The sequence below is a fragment of the Bactrocera latifrons genome, unplaced genomic scaffold, assembly GCF_001853355.1.
Source record: "Bactrocera latifrons isolate USDA-ARS-PBARC rearing strain unplaced genomic scaffold, ASM185335v1 scaffold_529, whole genome shotgun sequence".
Taxonomy (NCBI): Eukaryota; Metazoa; Arthropoda; class Insecta; order Diptera; family Tephritidae; genus Bactrocera; species Bactrocera latifrons.
In genome coordinates, this window is record NW_017537189.1 from 52018 (window position 1) to 69283 (window position 17266).

A 17266-nucleotide genomic window follows, 5' to 3' on the forward strand; every position below is an offset into this window, starting at 1 on the left:
TTCTCAGCCTATTTTATCATAACAACAAAATTTATAACTTTTTAGAAATAACATATACCCTTATTAAAGTTTTCAATTAACATTAATTTTCATCTATATTTCGGTAACAAAAATTTTTTGGGCCAAAACTAATCCCTTTAAAAAAGTATTACAATTACCAGCAAATATATATTTATATATTTTCTGCCCTTAATTTGAAAAATCAGATTAACGTTGCCAAGCCTGTCTGTCTTTATTGATTTACACATTGTACAGCAAATGAGCAAATTTAATATAAAATGTGCAGTGGAGTGTTGTTATGAGCAATAACATTAATAACATTTCTCATTTTTTACAGTGCTCAAACGAGGCTGTATATGTACAACTATATAGCTGATCAATATTAAATAGATATCCAAAAGTTTTAGCAACTTGTTTCAACTGATCGTATCTTTCAATAATTGAAGAAAATATCAATAATGTCAAAATAGAAACTATTTTTAAAATTTCCCGCTCTTTTGAAATTTCTCCTCAGTAATGTTTGCCAAACATTAGTCAACAATTAAAGCGTGTAGTAGAAAAATTTGAATCCACAGGCACAGTACAAAATGTTCCCGTGCCCATAATGTCGAGAATGTATCAATTGAGGAAGACCCAAATGGGTCTCGCACACGTCGTTCTCAAGCGTTGGCCATCTCTGTGGCATTGTTGTAAAAAATTTTGCGAAAAGATCTTGGCCTACATCCTTACAAGTTCAAATTGATGCAAGAACTGAAGCCGTTTGACCGTCAGAATCGTCTTATGTTCGTGAATTGGTATGAGCAGCATCTTGAAAATTATTCGGATTTTCATTGAAAAATCATCCTTAGCGATGAGGCTCATTTAACTTCGGGCTGAACATGCATCATGGGTCAGGCAGCAATCCACACAAAAATGTTTGGTGAACTTGTTATCTCACGATATGGTCCAGTCAATTGGCCGCCTCGGTGATGTGAATTGACGTCGTTAAACTATTTCCAATGGGGCTACGTCAAGTCAATGATGTATGCCAGCAAACCTGCGACGATTGATGAACTTCATACGAATATCGAACATGAAATTGTTGCATTATCGGCCGGTTTATACTTAAAAACCGTCGAAAATTGGGTTCAGAGTATGGTCTTCTGCAAGCGTGGCCGTGATGGCCAGTTCCATAAATAATGTCATCAAATGTACTTTCACTGGAATAAAGAATTTTATTGATATCCCATTTTGGTTTTATTTAACTTTTGTAGCGATCTTATTGAAAACCCCGGTTTATATATATAAAACAAAGGTAATTTTATTTATTATTTTTTTAATAAAAACTATAAATAAAATATGTAAATAAAGTTTGCAAAAATGTTCCCTCAAAATTCTTGCGAACTAGGCATATGCCTAACTTGCCTATATGGATGGGTTGCCAAGATGTTTTAATTTTTTAAAGAGCTTTTAATATAATTGTTTTTTCTTTCAAAAACGGCATATGTATATAAAAGAGATAATAAATTTTTCGTATTCCCAGCGCTTGATATACACTATGTCCGAATGATTTCTGTATTTCCATATTATGATATAAGCAGTTTCCCAATTCCTTGACTTTGTACGAAGTGTGTTCAAAAAAAGAAGGGTTAGTCCAATTATAGATTTATTTTGTTATGTAGATGTACTACAAGCCCCTGAAGTACGATGAAATTTCAGCTGGTTACTTTGTCTTTAGTAGCCGCTAAGGTTGGACTGTTTTTATGAACATGTTGATTTTCGTTTATTAAAATAAATGGATCAAAGAATTTGTTAGTGGGTTTTCGGCCTAAAATAATACGTAATGATGCCCCAGCCTAGCCTATTCCAAAAATCGAGCTTCAGAAGTTATTCGGCAATTGGAAGAATGGGAACTATTGTAACGGCGACCAATTAATGTTGACAATGAACAAAAGATTTCAACAAATTGAAAGAAGTTCTACACCATTTTTTTTTGTTTTGTTTTTTTTTGACTTGCCAGATTTACAACCAAATAAAAAAAAATATATATATAATAAATATATAAATGTTAAGGAAACTCAAATATTTTTTATTTAAAGTGAAGTACAGTTGATACAATTAAGTTCTGAATATGAGATCATTCAAATGGCCTCCACGACTTATTTTCAAAGAACAAACTGGTTTTCGAGTACTTTTTCCACTAAATCAAGATGTATGACCTGAATATCACATTCAATATTGACTTCTAAAGCTTGAGGAGAGTAATCGTATCTCGAAACTTTTCTCGTAATAATTCGATTGGTGCCATAATCAATTTCTTCCAATTGCGGTCATAAAAAAAATGGTTATCACCGATCTATACCTCTCTCCATTGACAGTAACGGGGCCACCAACTTCGTTTCCAAAGAATTGCGGGCCGATAATTCCACCAGACCAAAAAATACTTCAAACTGTCAATTTAGGTGAAGGTAATGGTTGTTCGGGAACAACTTATGGATTTTCTTCACACCGGCTTCGACTGTTTTGTTTATTTAACGCACCATTATTACTACTTACAATTAAATGCCAAAAGAGCACGAAACGACTCTTAGAAATCATACCATCCCTATTGGAAAGCCACGAACGACGCTAGTCCGGCAGCTTAAGTCGAAAAATTGTCTGCATTTTCTTTCGCATTCTCCAATTCTTGTAAGCTTTATGTACGTGGTGCACAAAAATACTTCTCACTAGCTATTTCTTCTTCCTATTTACAATTTTCTAAATATTCCTATTATATTTTGCATATTTGCGTATTATATACTAAATATAGATAATAAAACCAAATTTCCGAACATAATGTAAATTTTAATTTGAAACCGAGAGCTATTTCAACACGAAAAAGGAACATCGAATCGCATAGCATCGTAACATTTCGAACAAGAAGACAATACTCTCACCTTCAAATACCGGGTTGAGAGCCTAAAAGAGTTTTCATCTAAACATAAGACTACAGAAGATATAAAATAAAATTCATATTTCTGAAAATATTGTAAATACTCTTTTGAAACTGACCGCAATTACAATTATGCAACGAATTCCAAAAATTAAAAGAAATAAGAAAAAATGCTTGTGATGTGTTATAAAGAATAAAAAACGTGTTGCCCGGCCACGAGCGATTTTATGCAATTTAGGTTGTCATTTGGATGACCTAGACGTTTCATCGTCTTAAAATCGTTCATTGAGTGATACAATATGTTCGAGGCAGTCGATGAAAAGATACCATGAAATAAAAGCAATTACTTTTTCAACCGATGGGTATATATAGAAATATATAAAATGTTGAACATTTAAACAAATCGTTCCAAATAAGAAATGAGAGTTAAAATTAAGTTTACTTTTCTAACTTGAGTTTTTTAGACATATTTACATTCGCTCGAATATGTATAACAGCGTACACCCCAAATAATCTTAAAATGATCTTTCAACCCGAATTGTTCGGTCATTTATAAATATATTTCTTAAATAATTTTCCAACAACGTACTATACCTTAGTCTTAATGTTAAAATTAGTTCTACGAAAAAATGTCACTCAAAAGTTTGCGTACAATTTTTTGATGCATGGAATGCAAGATAGTGCGACTACCAATGGGCTGTTTTAGTATTCATCTTTTCCACAATGTCCAGACAATAACATTATATAATTTTGTTTTCATAATAACATGGAACAGAAGAGCAAAGATATTTCAGTAAGTGAGAGTGAAGGAGAGCTTTTCCAAATCGGTTTCGAAATACTTCGTCTCATAAAAAACCGGACTACTACAGCAGAGATACACGTAATAAACCCATGATTTCAGAAGTCAATAGGCAAAAGCGTATATCCTTTGCAAATGAATCTTAAAGCCAACAGACGTCTGATATCACGCTACATTCTCAGACGAATGTAAATTCTGTGTTTTTGGAATCAAGAAAAGTGTTGTAATGGTAGAAAAACGGAGAAGCATTTAAAAATGAAAATCTAGTCGTCACGCTAAAACATGGAAGAAGCGGAATAATGGTGTGAGGGTGTATGGCAGCAATTGGCTTAGGAAATCTGATTTTTATAGAGACAGTTATGGATCTGAGTAGATACAACAACTTAAAAAAAAAAAGCTTTGTTTGCTGTATAATCTGCTGCGAACATCTCCTCAGAGTCCTCATCTCAACCATAAAGAGCACTTGTGAGATCTCCTCAAGCAAAAATTAAGGAAGTACACAATAGTCAAGGCCAAACAATGTCCATTTGTGGTTTAGATTTGAAAAAAAAAATATTGTGCACCAATTAGTGCTAAATTAAACTTAATTTAAAAGTATTGATTGTTCAAAATATTGAATATTATTCTTTTAGATTTAAAACCATTTGTTAGAAATTTAAATTTAAAAAATTATTTTTAAATTAATTCTTTTGTATTAAATCTTAACAAAGTCAATAGTATGAGAATTTCGTTCAATCGTATCAAAAGTCCTTCCCTGTCAAATACCAATCTAGTGGATTCTTATACCAGCTTTAACGTTTCCGTCTTTGTTCGTACACAATAATTTCATTGTATTAAGGGGTAACTGTTCCCTGGGCTTACAACAATGTAATATAACAAAAAATTTAATCACAGCAACGCGTGACAGTGTCTGTCAGTAGTATGAATATATAAAAAGTATGAAAAGTACGTGTCACGTTGTTTGCCCGCAATGGACTCCTAAACTGGGGAACCGATTTTAGTAAAACTTAGCACACTGTGTCTAGTTAGAACCAACTTAAAAGATAGGATAGTTAAGACAACTCATAAATAAAGAATACAATAAAAGCTCTCATAAATGGACGTACTATTAAGCGGACATCTCCATTAACCGTGGACATTGTTGATGTGTATTAAGTTCAATCTAATAAGCGAACAACTCTATTAACTGGTCAGAAGCGCTGGTAACCAAACATTGAGCCTTAATTTCGTTATTATGAAATTTATTGGTATAAACATATTGAAAACTAGAACACAATTGTACAATCCCTTGGATTATTATACCGACAAACACATTTCGCCTTTATTCGTAAATAGAAATTTCACTGTATTGAATAGTATAAAACGCGGCCGGATCCCCTAGTATATGTACATATGTAAATGGCCGAACAATTTGCGTTGAAAGTTGCATTAAATTTTTTTTTTTGGTGAATGCAGTTATGTACATATATGCGAACGAGTCATGTACTTTTATGGGCATTCATACATAAATAAACATGTACTTCGAGCTCACATAGATTGCATTACATATTGCAAGCTATTGCAATAGCAATTGTCTAGCAGGCGTTTGTAAAAAACGCAATTGCACTTCGGAAGAATATGTCACCAGTGCTGGGAACTGGTGTCCTGCTTGGATGTACGGCCAACTTATCGAGAGCAATAAGACAGCCAAAGCGGAATTTCGAAGGAGGATGACATTTAGTACAACATCGCCCACTAACAAATGTCATTACAGAAGGACGACGTGAATATATTTACATTCATATCTGATTTACTAAGTTCTTGAGCATGATTAGGGCCATGAGTTTGGTTTTGGGCGTTATGGTACACATGTTTTTAATGACCGTAAGTAAAGAATGAAATGTTCTATAAGATTCCGCATCCATTCCATATAATTTTACGCGCCCGTTGGATGTCAGGCGAGGGTGTAGCTTCTGAGAAGGATCATCACTTCATGGTACTTATTCGAAATCTTAAGACCATTCATATTCACCTTATATGAAATTCAAAGTAACTTTTGACTAAGTTGTAGGCTCAAAAGTTTTATTTAAATATTATGATTAGTATTATTACACTTTCATTGCTACCATAGCACTTCTTTTCTTCATACGCTGAAAAGTTTGTTTTGCTTTCCTATGGCTTTTACATTTTTTCTTTGTTCTTCATTCAAAATGTTCAAACTAATTTTAGTAGAATTAAAGCCTAAAAAGTCGTGAACATGACTAATATCGATTAATTGTCATAATAAATAAGTCTAAAACCATTAATATATCTCATTGCATCGAATAATATAAGATCATTAAAATAACTTTTATTACCCAAACAGAGAGTGCTCAAATTTCACGAAATATCTATGTTACTGGAGCATCAATATTTTATTTAACTAAGATATATTTACAAGCATAGAGCTCTGAATATGTGTTGACAGATGTTTGGATAAGGTTCCAATAAAATTTCAACTTATTTTTTTATATTTATACTAATAAATAAATAATAATTTTGGTCGACCACTTTTTGCCATTTTTTCTAAAGACATTATTCCATCAGTGTAAATCGAAGTTTTGAAATTTCCAGAACGGAAGCGAATAATTCATTGTTGTGCCCCATATACCCAATATTTATGAAACTTTAATTCCATGTACAGAACTCATTGGACGGTAATGATAATAGATTAATAAGTTTACAAATTAATGATTAATTCCTTTTTGGAGATAAATATAATTACTAAACAATTTTAATGAGTTTTCACAAGAAAAAAGGCTACGGAACTATATTAAATTGCCTATAATTCCAAGTCAAGTGCACTTAAATACTTTACAAACCCACGAAGAAGAAAGTAGTGTAGCTTAGTCAGAAAGCGCGACTGCTACAAACAACTTAAAAAAAGCAAGGGATTAAAAATAGATTCGGGTGCAACCGAGCATTTTATACCCTTGCAACTTTCAATAATCAAAGCCAGGGAAATACTTTAAGGTATAAAACTTTAACCTGAGGATCGAAATCCAAGCAATTTTATATATAAAAATATACTATATATAACTCTTATACTGACAGACATAGAATTTTTGTTAGAAAAATTAAAACCATTATATGTACTAGTATATGGTAGTTGGGATAGTATCGACTCGATTTCATCTATTTTTCCTAAAACCACATACAATTAACATGTCACAAACTAAAAAACTAAACATATAGAGTAAATCGAATATTCGAAAATCCTGATATTATTAGATACACTGTTATGAGTAAAACAAGATTCTTTATTATCGTTGAAATAGCTCGTATATTGACCGATATATGCGGTGCAAAGTCAACGGGAAGTTAGAAAATCTTTATATTAGATATATAGTGCTCAGGGAAGATTTGACCTGATGCAATCCATTTTTAACATATACGCATACCATTGTCAGAGGAGTACTACCCCTGAATTTCCATTACATATCTCACACATTCACGGATATTTTTGATAAAAAGTCAAATATAGGTACAATTTTTGATAATAAGGTGACACACACGAAAAGCATTATTCGTGCAAACTTTAACCTGTAGTATATACTAAATTTTGTCGAAATCGGTACTTTACTAAGCATTATCAGACCATCTCGGTAGCAAGCTTTTTTGTGTTTCTGGCGCATTTAGTTATTGATTTAAATCGCTTTTTGTAGTTTTCAACGGTACCTCTATATAGTCGTGAACGTGGATTTCATCCGATTTCGACCATTTTCACATTTCACACCCTAGGTAGGAGTTCTTGTAATGTTCGTGCTGAGCGAATTTAGTTGTTGTAGCTTTAGTGGTTTGGCCAAGCCCACTTTTTGAAAATTTTTTCACACAGGTGTTCCTGGCTATTGCAATCCCCTGTGCCAAATATGAGTTGTATAACTTAATTAGGTGCTTTGTTATGGCACTTTATAGGCTTTCGGTTAATGCCGAATTGTAGGCGCCGTATTGGTCCGATTACGCCCAACAACGAATTCGAAAATTTTGTTTGTATCAAGGAACCCACAGACCAAGTTTCATTGAGATATACGATTATCAATTTTTACTTACACTTTTAGTTATACCTTACACGAATGGACGGACGGACGGACAGATTTTTCACTCTGATCATTTATATATATATAACCCTATATCTATCTCGATGAGTTTTAGGTGATACGTACAACCATTAGATGAACAAAACTATAATACTCTGTACCAAAAAGTTGCAAGAGAATAAAAATAGCAACAACGACAGTGTCAAATTTCAAAGCTAACTTCCCTGTTTGTCGGTTCCAATTCTTGTTAGTGAAATAGCAAAGTTGGCAAAAAGTTTCTAAAATGAAAATACGAAAAGAAATAAACGAATTGAAACTTTTCAATGTGCATTCACTAACATTTTACTTCCCTTAGTATTTTTAATATATTTTTAGCCGGTTCCATTGTTTCAAGTGCAATTGAGTAAAATATTGCCACCATCTGCTTTGCCTCGACAAAAATTAGTGTGTGTTTCTTATAACGTGCTCCGTTCGATTTATATTTAGAACATTTCAACTTCTATGGCAGTTTAATTAGTTTTTTATGGGATCGTCTAGCGTTCGTGTTGCCTTTGTAACATCAAAGGTTGCAAACAGCATTTAAAGCTCATGCAATAATATTTTAGGAGATATATTTATTTTAATATAAGGACGATCATACAAATCCCTTTTTTACCTAGTGTGCGGTGCTGTTATAAGAGTAGCTTAGTAGTTAGAGTACTATATTTCTTTATTACAATACATTATATATTCAATTCCATAGTTTCCTTTTAGCGAGAGATTTCGGAAAGAGCTATTAAATAATCTTACGAAATCGGTGTCGGTCTAAGAAAAAATCTCTTGTTATTGACTTTATTTACATCTGATGATGATGATATCCCACTTAAATAAAGTCAGTAACAGGAGATTTTTTTTTAAGTATTCGTAGAACATTTTTTCAACTACTAGACCGACACCGATTTCGTAAGATTATTTAATAGCTCTTTCCGAAATCTCTCGATTATACTATTTCTGTAGGCAAGTTATGTACTCGTTTGTACTTCATAAGACTCTTTAAGGAACCCGCTTTAAATTGCTAGCGAAATTCATGAAACTAGGGACCTGACATTTTTCAATATTCTTTCCGAACTTTAGTTTTCCAGCTTACTTTTTGAGAAAATGAAATTCTAAACTAATAAAAAAAAATAATTAATAATTTAGAGCCTAAACTGCGTTCGTATTGAATTCCACCAGACTATTGCTTAATATGCCTAAAACTATGCAAGAAGTCAGTGAGCTGGCAACGCCAGGAGCCGATTTAACGCAACCAAGCGCAAACTAAGAGCAAGTTGCATGGCGAAAATGTTTGTTTTCATAATCTCGAGAGTTAAAGCAAACTGTGGGGCCATCGTCGCAGTCGGAAGTGGCTACCATATTGTCGGGGGTATAATGTAAGAGTTTTTCACATGCTAACAGCACTTGAATGGAAAACAAGACGAAATTGGCATAATTTACATGACAACGGCAACACTAACAATAACAATAAAATTAAGAGCAAAAACAACACCGAAAGCGCATAGCGTGTAAGTTACTACAGTGGCGGGATTACACACCCGTATATACGAACGTGTAATGTTGACTTACACAATTTTTATTGTTTGTGCAAACAGAATTCAAAAATGTAGAACTCGACTTCTCATATGTATATATACTGTATGTATGTACATGAGTGCATAACCATACACGGAGGATATATGATTTTGTCATAAGTATCGTATGTGTGAGCGCAGTTTTGTTTCTGGTTTTCGAGTTCCTGTATGAAATATAAAAACAGAGCTGTTTCCATACATCGGCAACCGCTATATGTACTGTTATTGACATCGACGCTGTTTGCATGCCAACTACTCAAAGTTGCAACAGCAGTATTTACACCAAAAGTAATATCCTTCCGAGATTTGCCACTGGTGTATCGTATTATTTTAAACACATTTAAAGAATTAAGTGCTTACTAGTTATTATTTTAATCTTATCGTTGGCTAAATATTCAATTTATAATTGTGTCAACGAGTTCTAAATTATGAAACTACAAGAAGGTAGAATTCTAACAAAAAATTGCAATAATATAATATAAATATAGCGTAGTGCTATAACATATCATATTTTATTTATGATTTGTATAATATATTGCAAATTCCGTAACCGTCCAACAGATTTCAACTTTCTTCTCACTTTCCTATATAAATCGGAACGCAGCCATGCCTACTTTCCATATAACACAATTCAAAATCAATGGTATGTCTAATTGTCAAAATCGGATTGAACCGGGTAAATACCGTACTTCCCAACATGTGAATTATGTCAATGAAAATGAGAGAGTGTGTTCCGCTGATAACAGTGTATCTTTGTATGTATTTAAAATTGGGCGAAAACGTGATTTACACCCATATTACAAACATACATATATGTAACATTCGGGTGATTTTTGATGAGATGTGAGGTACCTTATCGAATCTCATGTTAATAGTATTTAGTCTTGGCAAAAATAAATAAAATCGAAACTACACCCAACATCCAAATAGTAAATAGTGTCGAATATGTCGAATATGTCGGTAAATGTATAAGTTGTATATATATATTATATATAATTACTAGGACTCCGATCCTCTTGCAACTTTCCCTAGACTTGACTCTTGCAAGTGGCAAGAATATAAAACGTTTGGATGCACTCGAGCTTAGCTTTTCCTTACTTTTTATGTATGATTTGTGTAAGCATGTTTCTATGTGCTATTGTGTGTTTAACCTTAGAATTTTAAATTAAATAAGTGAAATTAAGAAAACAGGTAACAACCCCATTTACCTCGCTACAAAGTCCTTTGTGGTTGATCAAATCGCCCAGCCAGACATTCACTTTGAAATAATTCCTCACCTCGACACCTTGTGTTCTGTAAGAAATGAAATGTATTTTAAATTAATATATTTGTTAAGTTCATAGAAATTAAATACATACATACATATGTATATTTGTATTTCTACTATCTAAAAATTTTCACTTTTTTTTCATAGGAAAAAGTTCTAACCTTACTGGCTTATTCGGCTTTCGCATTTGCAAACACGTTGACGAGCGCTTGCGTCTTTAGCCGTCTAAGCGAAGTTCATACGTGCAATGACGGCAATAGCTTCCAAAAACGGAAACAGAGAAAAAAATGTGTAATACATGTGAAATTATAATATTTTTGTCACTCATTTATTGTTTTTAATCCTGGACCAATATTTCGCATAAAACTCTCAAAAATACTTAGTTAGATACAAAGTTCGGAGAATTGTCTCAAAAGTTCTACATTGGACGATGTGTGGATATAAATAAATTATGGAAACGGAGACTTTATTGCCAAATAATTTTAGTTCACTGGACAAATATCTGTTTATCATTAAATGATTCTATTTACAATTATTAATGTATGTATCTGAACTTAAAACCATATAAGGATGGATTGCGAAAATTCCAGTTTTCTAAAAATCTTCATTTCTTGCCTGTGATAAATTCAGATTATTTAAGACAAAGTTCTGATAAGACGTCATTAATAATTAAGAAATGTGTAAGTTTAATATGATTGGAAGATCGATCTGGCGGCATGTAACTGTAATTGACAGTTTTTACTGTCTGTCTTTCCATGCAAGTTGCAATTTGAGTAAAAACTGAGGTATTTTGATGAGACTTGGTATAAGCGTTCCTTAGTAACAAAAAAGTTTGAGCTCGTAGATGGTTGTAGTTTGACATTCTTGTTACAATTACGTTAGTGAAGCAATAGTCACTTTCTATAAGACTTGTCTAACATAATTATATTTATGTAAAATCAGTTGAATGCATTAATATAACTAATGTAGTTATTGCGACGGGTAGAAAGAAGTTTTAGACTTAAAATGTGTAATAACCGGGAACATGCTTATGTATATTTGCTAACTAACATAATGGTAATAAGTAAGGAAGGACTAATAGGGGTTCAGCACAACTGCTGGATTTTATATTATTATGTTATTATATAAGGTCTCGTTTATACACCCAGAGAATCGGAAGGTATATTAGAGATTTCAGGTTTTTCCATTTAGTACCTAGGAGCTTCAACAGTTTTTGTTTAATTTTTGGTGATAAGTAGGTATACTGCAAGGGCAGCACTCAAAGATTTATCTCTTTACCTTGATGCTTAATTTGAATACTAGAAAGCGAAAAAATTAAATGGTATTTAAAACTGTGTTATATGGAAATCAGCTGTGGTTGTAGACCTATTTCGCCCATTTTGGTGACAAGGAGTGTAAGAGGAATGCGATGTACTAAATTTAGTCCAAATCGGTTCCGAGATATGCGATTTTACCTGAAGGTGGGCAGTGCTTCGGTCATCGTCCGATATGTACCCCGCCTCCTATAAGACCGTTTCTTAGCATTTCTGGCGTGAAAGTGTATGTTCTGGCATAGTTATTATTTTTGTCTCTTTTATTTTTCTTTCTCACTTTTAGTAATTTTTAACAGTACCGTTGTATGGGGGCTGGATCAGGTTTCATGCATATTTACAATGTTGGTAGGGACGCTTAAGGGATTTGTCTTCAGTGAATTTGGTTATTGTGGCTTAAGTGGTTTTATGGGCACGTACATTAAGTCAATAAGAGGACAGGATCACGCCCATTTTTTAACGCGCAGGTGCCTCTTGCTCCCTGCGTCAAATTACAGTAATATATCTGAATTAAGTGCTTATATATGACACTTTATAGGCTTTTGCTTAATGGTACTTTGTGGGCGTGGAAGTGGTCCGATAAGGCCCATCTACGAAAGATTTCTGTGTTTTTTTTTAACAAGGAACACGTGTACCAAGTGTAATTAAGATGTCTCCATGCTTACTCAATTTAAAGCATGCACAAAAAGACGGCAGATGGACGGAAGTACTGAAAAACATTCGGATTTCAACTCGTCTCGTCATTCTGATCATATGCGTCTATGTATGTACATAAACCTATATCTAATGAAGTATTCATCCGACTTTATTCATTTTGGGCATAAGAGTACATTATTATTTGAAAAGAACTAACGCTGATTTTATGAACGTTATACACAAATTGACATTTCTATACTATATTCGGTACAAAATCAACTAGCTCGATACTTTTATATTTTTTCAATTTTGAGCACAAAAGCGCACTATTATCAGAAAATTTTTACCGTTATTCATGAAGATACATTTTATACTAGGCGGCTATACGCACTGATATCCACTTGTTGGGTATTTGGGGACTGCAAGGCTTTATTAATTTAACTTTATTGGTGTTGGATTTAGTATATTTTGTAAAGGTAAATAATCGTATTGAATTTATTATTGTAATAGTTGGCGGTACCACGCCCATTATCCAATTATGAAAACGGCTCCTCCATAGCCCTTCCACAGCATCTTGCAAGTGATATTTTTATTTGACCTATTTATTATTGAATTATCTCGGTTTTAGTAGTTTTCAAAGTAACTGGTTGGTTATCATCACCAAATATCTCTAACAGACCCGTAAAATTACTGTTCTTGATGCTAGTAACGTTTAAGGAGGGCGCTCTTGAATTTATCCAGGGATATTTTTCGTTTATTCAATATACTTTTAGTAAATCACGTATTGTGTGAAACTTTTTGACATAAATCTTACATCTGTGGTTGGCAGCTCGTTGCGTTTGCAAATAACTGTTTAATAACTAACCAAGATCACTAGTAAAACATCCTCCAGCTTTGAGGTTATCTATGCATATTAATGTAATTTGTACAATATATATGGTTAATAATCTTTAGATACATAAAAACCTATTCAATTAGGAGGTTTTTCTATTCGCCTGCACAAATAATTGTTTATGTTGTTATATCTCTTTCTTCTGTGTAAAGTAGTGGTTAATTTGAAGAGTCGTTTCATGTGTACGATGTTAAAATATATTTATTCATTGCCGATCTTCGATCATTAAATAGAAAATTTTTTCTAATTAAAAGATATTTCAGATAAGATGAAGATGAAGAAGATGAAGTAGCAATACTTATCTAGAGCTAGTTTTTTGGATACTCACATCTAAACTTGAGTACTTTGTAGGAAAGTGATACGAAGGAAAGTCAGTCTCAATATCACCAGAATGGACGAACCATGATTTTATGTATTATACGGAAGGGATCAACCTTATACTTTTTACATGACGTTCTTTGAACTACATGTCTTCAATAAGTTGTAAAGTTTAAACGGTCACGGCCAATTGTTGAATTTTTCTGGAAAAATGCGAGGAAGAATCATCTGGGAAGTTTTTTGAACTGTTCTGCTTTCGAAACACTTGCTTTTCATACATTCAAATAAAATTTGTTTTATAAACAGATTTGCTTTTCCTTTTGATAACTCCCAATTTAACATTTTTATTATTTACTGCGCAGAAGACGATTATGACTTTCACATTTCTTAAATTCTTATGTTATATGATAAATGCAACTTTTTTAATCAAAGTTTATATGGAAATTAATACTTTGCAAACTTAAGCCTGGAAGTAGGCCACAAAAAATAAAACCTAACATAAGTCAGGTACTAGCAGTTGAGTACAAGTAATTGAAAACAAATCACGTTCGAAGGCTTCATCAAAGAATAGTATGTAAGTAAAACTTACGAACTGTCCAAGCTGGAAACTCAAAACCACATTAAACGATAGATTTTCCAAATTATGTATTATGTCGAAATATAAACTTGCTAGCATTGCCAAAAAATTTTGACAGTTATACAGAGTTAACTATGTATATAAACAGAACAAGTAAACGCAAGGACTGCTTTGAAGTCCTCAATAATTTACAACCTTTTTTAACTAAAATAGAACAGTAAATATTGTTCATTGTTATAACCATATAAAAAAATAAAAAGCGTCTACTAAGGTATAAATAAATAAGATTTGCTATCAGAAATATTCCCAACTCTATTTCAGACATAAGAAATTTTAATTATATTTTATTATGGCTCTAAAACGGTATTATTGGGTTCAGTAGAGCTGTCGTAAAGGGCTGAAAGTAAATTTGTGGCTATGATAGTGCAAACCAAATTTGAAAGTACATGCATTATGTTTATTATTATTATTATTAATTCACACAATGCGGTCTCCGAAATGGTGGTTTATGTATTGTAATTGCGAGACTTGTTATCCTCTCATTGACACATATTAATTAATAAAATTTTCATGTGTATGAAATTCGATAACTCTAATAACGCTAATATCTGTGAACATATGCACTTTCATACTTATCTTGTAATGTTACATTACTATGTCCAAAACGGTAAATAGGATTTCATAAAAGAAAGAGGCTAAGATTTGCCTAATAGTTTAATTTGTCGGAGTAACTTCACAGTATACAGCTCGCCAATGTCTGTCAAATTGAAAGCAATATTACATCACAATAAATTTCCAGTACTTCAAGCAGTTATTGGGCATTGAATGGAATATTTCCGCTGGCATAATAAAAATTATTTCAATGTCTGGTCTGTTTTAAAACTTTGTATTTTTATTGTAAACTAGAGGACCCGTCCACGCTTCACTGTGGCTGATACATAGATAATACTACTACTACCATCTATATGATTTCTATTAGTTGAATTATAGCTATTAGTTAAAGAGATATACAATTTTTGTGAAGCAACTTGTGTAAGTTTACAAAAAAATGGATCATAAAGCATTTCGTTTTTTGAAGAAATTAAAAATTTTAATGACTCCTACAAACATGAGTTTTGACCAAATGCTTTTGAATATAATTTTGAATTGAATATGATTTGAAATATAATTTTTGTATTTATGAATTGTGTTCAATTTTAACATAAAGAAAAAAAAAGTATCCTATGTCCTTAGCCTGGATCTAAGCTACCTCCACACCAATTTTCAGCCAAATCGGTTCAGCCGTTCTTGAGTTATAAATGGTGTAACTAACACAATTTTCTTTTATATATTAATATTATAAATATAAATACAATTGTAATTACCAAGTTTCAACACTTAGTTACTTTTCAAAAACTAAGTGAAGTTCTTGTTTTTGTATTTGGAAAGATTCCATTATTAATAACGATAAAAATACATTCGTTTCCCAATTAGAAAGTGACAGAATCCTTCGCTATTTATTTATTGTGAATTACGAGTATATAACTTTTGGACACATACTTTAACTAAACCGTAGACTCGAAATGTAAATCTACTACTTTCTGTTGGGTATTAAGCTAATGAACTAGCCTATATGAATGTACGTATATTTTTGTTTTATATAATATGTTTAAAATGAATATACAAAAAGAATAAAAGATCTGAATTAGCTTTATTTAAGGTTACTCACAGTGAAGATGCTGTGTTTCGTTTCCATCAAGTGTTCATTCTACATCCTCTTTCGAAACCAGCACAACTTAATTTAGCCTCTCCTACTTGGGCTTAAGAATGTCACGTTTGGACGAGAAAATATGAAAGAAAATGGAAAAGCAGCTATCGTTTCCTCTTCATATTATGGCAAACTTTCAAGTGCGCACACACGTTCGCAATACATCTTCCACTTAAAATCGCTGCAAAGTTTTTTGTGCTGTGCTGTGCCTGGGCATCGCTATGAATGGAAGCAACTACGAATGCAAAGGATCCTAGACGAACGAGGTGGATACACTTTATAGCACCTAAAAATTTCTTGAAATACATATGTATATTATTTGCCAGTGTGTGGGTGAAAAGTGGTGAAGTGTAGTGATATAAAGATAAAGAAAAGGGCAAAGGAAAAGGCAATATGTACGCAATTATGTATATGGTGAAGAAAACTAGCGAAAATGCCGCCGGCAATGGCAATATTAGTAGAAGGAGAGCACTTGTAAAGCAGCCAAATAAGCTGATCAATTAGTACGCATCAATGAGCTCAACACTCAATTTTACTCACCATGGCATAAGATGGTCGGCGCCATTACAAGAACGAACAGAATTAGGTACTTTATTACAATTTCAAAACATAGATGTTTGCGTTCCCAAGATTGCTAAAGGAATATACAATTCGAAAAGTGAATGAAAAGGCATTCAGCATATTCCAGATAAACTTGTAGTTTTGTTAATACAACGGATACTCGTATATTTCTGAACTTATAATTTATGCAAGAACTAAAACAGGATGTGTTTGAATGTTGAGAGGACCAGCTGCAATGCAGAATAGTATTCCAACAAATATTAATATATATATAATAATGAGTTCAGTGGCTTCTTATCGTTTATTATCAGTAGAGTGCTTAAAGAAAATCGTTTTGCGGTGATTGCTTTACATATGTAAGTGTGGAAAGCGCGCAAGTAAAATTTATGAGCTTCTCAAATCGTACGCGCATGGTTAAAAATAATTCAGCAATAAAAACTGTTCCAAACGCACTCACTGAAAACCCCTTAGACAACAGAAAATTAATTCAAAGGAAATGCATATATCTAGCAAATGAATGTCAAGACTTATTCACGATGATGTCCCATGAAAGACTGCTGTCGGTCAACTGGTTATTTTTTGACAA

At 32.7% G+C, this 17266-nt stretch overlaps 1 long non-coding RNA gene across 1 annotated transcript; it reads right to left on the reverse strand.

Annotated features, from left to right (window-relative positions):
• Positions 1 to 775: 775 nt before the first annotated feature.
• LOC108974090 lies at positions 776 to 16358 on the reverse strand. Its single transcript, XR_001993785.1, has 3 exons — positions 16081 to 16358; positions 10581 to 10665; positions 776 to 1199 (listed from the first exon to the last, which is right to left on the reverse strand). It is a non-coding gene; the product is annotated as an uncharacterized LOC108974090 (long non-coding RNA).
• Between the last annotated feature and the right edge of the window lie 908 nt (positions 16359 to 17266).